This window comes from Petaurus breviceps, unplaced genomic scaffold, assembly GCF_028583685.1.
Source record: "Petaurus breviceps papuanus isolate PSGF00001 unplaced genomic scaffold, PetGlider_PUasm1.0 90625, whole genome shotgun sequence".
Classification (NCBI taxonomy): Eukaryota; Metazoa; Chordata; class Mammalia; order Diprotodontia; family Petauridae; genus Petaurus; species Petaurus breviceps.
In genome coordinates, this window is record NW_027187289.1 from 1,353,035 (window position 1) to 1,360,400 (window position 7,366).

The following is a 7,366-nucleotide window of genomic DNA, read 5'->3' on the forward strand; positions in this document are numbered from 1 at the left end:
AAGAGTCACCTACCCAGCAAAACTGAGTATCATGTTTCAGGGGAAAATATGGTCATTCAGTGAAATAGAGGACTTTCAAACATTCTTGCTGAAGAAACCAGAGTTGAATAGAAAATGTGACATTCAGATACAAGAAGCAAGAGAAGCATGAGAAGGTAAACAGGGAAAAGAAATCATAAGGACTTATCAAAGTTGAACTATTAACATTCCTACATGGAAAAACAATAATTGTAACTTATGAAACTTTTCTCAGTAGTTAAAGGGAATAATATATATATATATATATATATATATATATATGCCTATATATGAGGGTATATGGGCATATGAATACATATGTGAATGTGTGTATATATGTTTACAGGTATACATAGAGGACACAGAACCAATTTAATAGGAAGAGATGATACTTAAAAGTCGAAATTAAGAGATGAGAGGAATATAATGAGAGGAGATGGGGAGACACAGAATGGGGTAAACTATCTCATATAGAAGAGGCAAGGGAAAATGGTTACAATGGAGGGTAAGAATAGGAAGGCAAAAGGGAGTGGGTCAACCTTATTCCCATTGAATTTGGTTTGAGGAAATGAAATACACACTAAATAGGGTATCTCACCCTCCAGGAGAGTGGGGGGGAAGGGGATGAGAGGGGGGATGATGGAAGGGAGGGCAGGCTGGGGGGGAGGGAAGTTGGAAGCACCCACCTTTGAAAAGGGATAGGATCAAAACAGAGAATAGAACAAGTGGGAGGTGGGATAGGAGGGAGGGAAATATAGTCAGTCTTTTATAATATATCTACTATGTTATTGTTTTGCATTAGCCACACATGTACAACCTATACTGAACTCCTTATCTTCCCAGTAAGGGTGGGTGACAAGGGAGAAAGGAAATGAATCTGGAATTCAAAGTTTTAAATCAAATATTCAAATATATATATATATACACACATATATATACTATTATTAATACTATTTTACATATAATTGGGGAATAAGATATACAGGCACTGAGGCATAGAGATCCACTGGAAAAGTCGAAAGGGGTATGGGAGAAAATATGGGAGAGAGTAGATTGGAGGAGGGGATATCCTGTGGGACTGCTCTTTTTGGGCAATGGGTAAGGGAAAAACAGGGCGAAAATTTGTAACTCAAAATGCGGCGGAAATAAATGATGTAAATCAGAAGTTAATAAAGCATTTGAGAAAAAAAAAGTTATAGGCAATTGGACATTGGCTTGCCTTACATGAAGAAATGCCCTTGTTACATATTGCTTTCAGTTAATAAAGAAGTAATCTAAAAAAAGAAAAAGAAATATATGATCAAGTTACAATCCCAATTGCCCTGCCTTCCCCCCTCCAAAAAAAAAGCAAAAAAAAAGAAGAAAAAGAAAAATATGAATTGGTCACAGGTCATGGAAGAGCTCCAAAAGGATTTTGAAAATCAAGTAAGAGAAATAGAGGAGGGGCAGGTAGGTGGCACAGTAAATAGAGCATTGGCCCTAGAGTAAGAAAGACTTGAGTTCAAATCTGGCCTCATACACTTGACACACTAGCCTTGTGACCTTGAGCAAGTCCCTTAACCCCAATTGCTCTGCCTTCCACCCTCCAAAAAAGCAAAAAAAAAAAAGAGAGAAATAGAGGAAAAATTGGGATAAGAGTGATGTAAGAAAATCATGAAAAACAAGCTTGCTAAAGGAGACCCCCCCCCAAAAATGCTGAAGAATAAAAGAAAATTTCCAGAAATATGGCAGAGTAAAAGTTTACCAGGTCACCAGGTTCCTTATGTCCCATTTCCCCCCTTCTAAAAAAAGGGGGGGGTAGGAAGCCAATAGAAACTCTGAAAAGGAGCAAAATTTTCTTGAAATTCTTAGAGCATGGTCCAATGGAAAGAATAATAGATTCAGATTCAAAGGAATTGGATTTGGATCCCACATTTCCACTGAACTAAAGTGAAAAGGGGGTAAGAGAAAACATCAGTAGTCAGGGAATGGGAATAAACATATTAGAGAAGATTGATGGTCTTTCATTCTTGATGAGGGCCAAAATGACATCACTATGCTGGGATCAAGTACAATGTGTCAGACTGTAGCTGATCAGACCAATCAAGCTTAGAAGGCTCTACCCAGGCTCTACCACAGGTTGGGTATAAATAGTTCATATCAATATTTGTAATGGAGACATCTCTAAATTTGCACATCTCACATTTCTTTTGAGCTGCTACAATTCTGTTTTGCTTATAGAAATCAACTCCTTCTTTGATGCACATCTCCCATGCATTTGTCTCCCGTGTCTCAATCAATTTGGATGGTTCCACATATGGATGGTGTGGTGCTGGCTAGTAGAGAACCTCTGTCTTCTTGGTGTTAATTGTTAGGCCAAAATTAAAACAAGCATCAGAGAATCAATCTATATTTTACCGCATCTCAGTCTTAGAGGCTGAATTGAGTGTACAATCATCTGTGAACAAAAAGTCACGTACCAACTCTCCCTCCAACTTTAGTCTTGGCTTGTAATCTTTTCAAGTTAAATAATTTATCATCAATGTATAGCTGACCTCAATGCCGTTGTCATCTACCTTGAAGGTATCTGAAAACATAATGCTAAAAAGCATGAGAGCAAGCACATAGCCCTGACTCACTCCGTTGGTGACTGGGAAAGCATGAGAGCATCATTCATTATCAGAACCCGTGCAGGCATGCTGTCCAACATATAATACTGATAAACTTCTCTGGGCCTGAAAATTTCACCCCAATTTCCCACAAGCCCTCACAACTGAAAGAATAAAAGGCCTTGGTCAGATCAACAAAAGTTGTGTACTGATTTCTATTCTGCTGAGGGCATTTCTCCTAGAGACATCAGGCAATACACACCATCAACCATTCTTCAGCCATTTCTGAAGCCCCACTGGCTCTTGGATTGATAACCATCTTCCAAGTGAAGAACCAAGCCTATTAAGGAGGACTCTAGCAAGAATCTTGCCAGCAATGACTAAGAGAGAGACCCCCCCGCTTTGTGATCGGGAGCAGATTAAAGGAGTAACATTTGAAAAGGTGCTCAGAGCTGGGGCAGAAAAAACAGGAGAGAAGACTTTTTGTCTCAATGATTCCAGATTGGTCAGAGAGAATCGTCTTCATTGACCCAGAACCCCACTAACAGCTATTGGAGAAAGGTCAAGCTTGGCCTTAGGGCTTGTTGTTCTCTGCTGACACCTCTGGCTTGAGAAGGAAACGCAGATGATTTTGCATCTGTTCTGATATCCTGGGGATAGTATCTGTGTTGAGGTGAGCTCTGTTCTGATTGGATGGCACAGCATCCAGGTGAGTGAATAATTGCCTGGGCTGGTCTGTATCACCCCCTGAGATAGTTTGATGAGTTTTGCAGTTCTCTAGATGAAATAGAATTGCCATCCACAATCAAAGCTAACACTTTCTAAACATTTAAGGTTGATGTTTAATTGAAAGAATTTTTAAAGGTTGTGTTCAAGTAGAGAAGAGAATTTCTCCAGCAGAAGAGAGGTGAAGATCGATAGTCTAGGAGTGGGCAGAGAAGCAGTTTTGTGCTACTGAATAAAAAAGGGACATTGAGGCCTAGATCTGGAGTTGTAAGTGCTTTAAGCCCTGCAGTTTCCCTCCTTCATGTAACCATGACAGGCTTGCATAAGTTCATGCCAGTTCTTTACTTAAACTATTCAGTGCCCTGGTGGGATACTGTGTCTCGGGTTTATTATATATGTATAGTGATATGTTTATGTATTTATTTAATAGATTATTATTCCTAATATTCTTTTGCCTTGTCAAGTAAATGATTGTGTCATCATTGTGAGTGTTTGAGTGTTGTTGTTCAGTCAAGTCTGATTCTTTGTGACCCCATTTGGGGTTTTCTTGGCAAAGGTCATTATACAGATGAGGAAACTGAGGCAAACAGGGTCAAGCTACTTACCCAGGGTCACACAGCTAGTAAGTGTCTGAGGCTGTATTTGAACTCATGAAGAGGAATCTTCCTGACTCCAGACCCAGGGCTCTCTGCCCTGCACAACCTAACTGCCCCAGTGGTTGATTTTATAGATAGAAAACATTGGATGGGGCTCCAGAACAAGAGTAGTGAATAGAGAAAATGTATTTTCCCTTAAAAGGGTCCCTAGGATCCTGAGAGAGTTCTGACATGACCGTATGGTAGTAATCTGTACCTGGGAACTGAGATCTGCTTGTGTGAGAGCAGACTACAGGACTAAGCCAAGCCCAGAGAAAGAGTGTGCCTGACACATCTAGGTGAGAAGCATGAATTCAGTGCCCAAGTACTATATATTATGAGCATGGACTATATCCCACCATTTATCTTGTTAGGTTTCAGAGTGACTGAAAGAGACCACAGATCACTCACTGCATTCCTGTTATTACAGATATCAGTCCTGAGATAGACATGTGTGGGCCCACTTTGTAAGAATGAAGAGTTCAGTGGTGCTGGGTCCTTTGATGAGAGCATCTTGGTAGCAAGGGGAGGAGGCTCCAGGAGCAGAAAACCACTGACAAGAGGGTGAACCCAAGCCCTGAACTGACATGCCAGTAGATAATGACTGTGAGGGAAACAGGCAGATCCATGGTGAAACAGAAACGCTTACTCACCAATCTCACAAAATGCCTCTAATGTAGAGGTTAGAGTATTAAAGTTATTACTGCCACTTGTTTAAATTTTGTTGTTCAGTCGTATCAGACTCTTCGTGATCTGTTGTCCAACTTGGCAAAGACAGTGGAGTGGTTTGCTGTTTTCTTCTCCAGTGGATTAAGGCAAGTAGAGGTTAAGTGACTTGCCCAGAGTCATGCAGCTAGTATGTCTGAGGTCAGATTTGAACTCTGATCTTCCTGACTACAGGTCCAGAGTTCTAACCACTGGGCTACCTAGCTGTCTCCTTTGTTTGTTTCTGTCAAATATATACTTGTGAGTGTACTCTGTTTAACATTTCTTTTATGTGAAAGAAATAAATACCTGTCTCCATGCTTGATTTGTATTGTAGATATAGTATTTTTCTACTCCTCTTTTTGGGAAGACCTTAAATATGAAATAAAATATTGGATGTAAATAAATTGGCATTGCGGGTCAAGGGTTAATAAGCTGAACGGTGTGAGGAAATGGAGTTTAACCCCTCTAATTAGAGGAAAGGATTCCCAAGGGAAAGTTCTGGGCTTAAGAAGAATCATCTCTTGGTTCATGAATTCAAATCTTGTTTCACATACTTACTACCTGTGAGACCCTGGGCAAATCACTTAACCCTATTTGCCTCAGTTTCCTCATTTATAAAATGAAATGGGAAAGGAAATAGTAAACCACTCCAGTATCTTTGCCAAAAAAATCTGTAATGGTAATGGGAATTTGAAGATCTTCCCTGCCCTTTAATAGGCCTAAGGGAATTTCAAGATCTTCCCTGCCCTTAATGGGCCAAATGTAATCACATGGAGCTCATGGTGGGAGGAGCTTACTGAAAGGGTGGAACAGGAAGGAGGAGAGAAAAGCAAGAGAAGATATGGGAGCAAACAGCATAGAGGCAGAGCAGCTAGTGTGAGTGAAAGAGGGGCTTTTTTGTTTAAGGGAACCTGTTTTGTTTTGAAGGCCTGATGGAGGAAAGTCTTGGGATAGTATGTGCTCACTGAATTGGTTATGTGTACCAGATTCTTGGTTGCTATGATGAATTTGGCTTTCTGATGCTGGAATTTGGCTTTCTGGTGTTTGAATAAATGTTTTGGTTCTGTGTTCCATGTGGAGAGTCTATTACATTTTCTTATTCAGAACTACGCCAGCATATTCATAGCCACCATGGGCACTGTGAATATTGCATTGGCATTACACAACCTCAAATGGGATCAGGAAGAGTCTGACACAACCAAAAACAATTAAACAACAACAAGAATCCCCTCCAAGACCAAAATCAGTTGGACTACATGTAAGGGTCTTGAGCACAGGGATCTCTTATTGACAAAGAATTGGGCACAGTGTCCCCTTGGGTGCAGCAATGCTTACTATTATTAGAATTGGAATAAGAGATACTTTTTAATTGTGATTAGTTGTTGCTTTATGATAAGAACCACTGTAAGGTTAATTTTTTAATGCACTATTTTGTTTAAATTACTAATTGATAATGATAATAGATGGGAGTTTTAAAGTACATTAGATTAACAAAGTATTTTATATACATTATCTCATTTGCTCCTTAAAACTGTCTTGTAAGGTTAGCATTAAAGGTATTTTTATTCTAGTTTTAAAGAAGAGAACTAAGACACAGAGACAAGAAGGATCACAGTTAGTAAATGACAGTGACATGATTTGAATCCAGATTTCCTCTGACTCAAAGTCCAGCATGCTTTATGAGACCGTGCTGATTCTCAATAGTATAACTGAGCCTGCAAAAAAAAAAGAGGGGGAAAGGGGAGGAAAGAGTAAGAAAAAAAGGTAGAAATAATGAAAAAGAATAGGAAGTGGTAGCTATCCAGAAGAAGCCTTTATCTTTGCCAAAGAGAGAAAGGAAGGGCTTAGTTGTAAACATAAATGCAGAGCAAAAAATATGGGAATTTTGTTTGATGCTCTTCTGTTTAGTTTGGCTTAAGAATAGAAATAGTAAAGTAAGAATCTACATTCCTTTTTGCAAAAGTCAATAATTTAATGAAGTAGAAGGTCAGTCAAGTTCAATACTTGTGACATTGAACATAAGTGGATTAACTGTCCTGTTGAGAAGAAAAATTGTTGTAGAATGGATTAACAAACTGAAGTCAATAATATGTTCTGCACAGGATATACATAAAACACAAAATGATTCTTAGAAAATTATGGAAAAGTTAGAAAAAACTGATCATGCTACAGCTAGTAAAAAAATCTGAAGTTGCATTTATGGTATTTGATAAATTCAAGTTCAAATTGGAAGGCAGAAAAAGAGATGAACAAGGAAATTCTCTCAGTTAAAAGTACCATTAAAAAGGAGAACATATTAATTTGGAACATATAAGAACTTACTAATGCCAGTTAAATGTATAAAGGAGAACTTCAATTTTGCAGGAAGTTAAACATAAAAATTTCTATAAAGAATCTCAGCACCCTGCTTTAAAAATATAAGTCATACAAAGATAAATAATAGTTTGGGGTAGAATGAATTTATTATTGTTAGTAATGACACATTTATATAGTGATTCAGTTTCATAGACATGGAATGAATCTCTACAAATGCAATTCTGATTCCTTATCAGGAGTATAGGTTACTCTAGTTTTTTGAAGATTATGCACTAGAACACGAATTCCAAATACACTGAGAAAGTTTATAGGATAGTCTCAGCCACAGAATGTATTTTCTTTCCAAAGACCAGCCTAGCTAAATATAGAGATGAT

General features: G+C 38.4%; 1 long non-coding RNA gene across 2 annotated transcripts in view; it reads left to right on the top strand.

Moving 5' to 3' along the window:
* The first annotated feature begins 2,815 nt into the window (after positions 1–2,815).
* Positions 2,816–7,366, top strand: part of LOC138142990 (uncharacterized) — a 29,472-nt gene continuing 24,921 nt past the window's right edge. For both annotated transcript variants that reach the window (XR_011163576.1, XR_011163577.1), the window contains exon 1: positions 2,816–3,315. This is a non-coding gene — a long non-coding RNA (uncharacterized lncRNA). The remainder of the gene's footprint in view (positions 3,316–7,366) is intronic.